The sequence below is a fragment of the Cariama cristata genome, unplaced genomic scaffold, assembly GCF_000690535.1.
Source record: "Cariama cristata isolate BGI_N322 unplaced genomic scaffold, ASM69053v1 scaffold25185, whole genome shotgun sequence".
NCBI classification, from domain to species: Eukaryota; Metazoa; Chordata; class Aves; order Cariamiformes; family Cariamidae; genus Cariama; species Cariama cristata.
The window spans coordinates 1086-1423 of record NW_009618512.1 but is presented as its reverse complement, the minus strand read 5'-3'; positions in this window follow the sequence as shown (position 1 = coordinate 1423).

Here is a 338-nt window from a genome sequence, read left to right as displayed (position 1 = left end):
CTCTTCTTGCGAGTGGCTGGAGATGTTGAGGTCAGGGGGCCGGGCTGAGGAACCCCTGGTTCTGCTGGCCAGGGATGAGTAGAGGGGGGAGCTGTCACCCAGCAGCCCAGGCACATGGGTGCGGGCTCTGATGGTGCCCAGCTCCCTGGTCTGTGCCTTGCTTCTCCTCCTAAAATTAAATATCCAGGATGATGGGGGCAGGATGTGATCCCACAGCCTCTGCTACCTGCAAATCTCAGCATCCCGTGACAGCAACGGGAAATGCCTGGGCTGGGCCAGCGGCATCTGTTTCCTCTTGGCAGGGAGCGTGCGACTGCTCTTCTACAACCTTTTCCCTC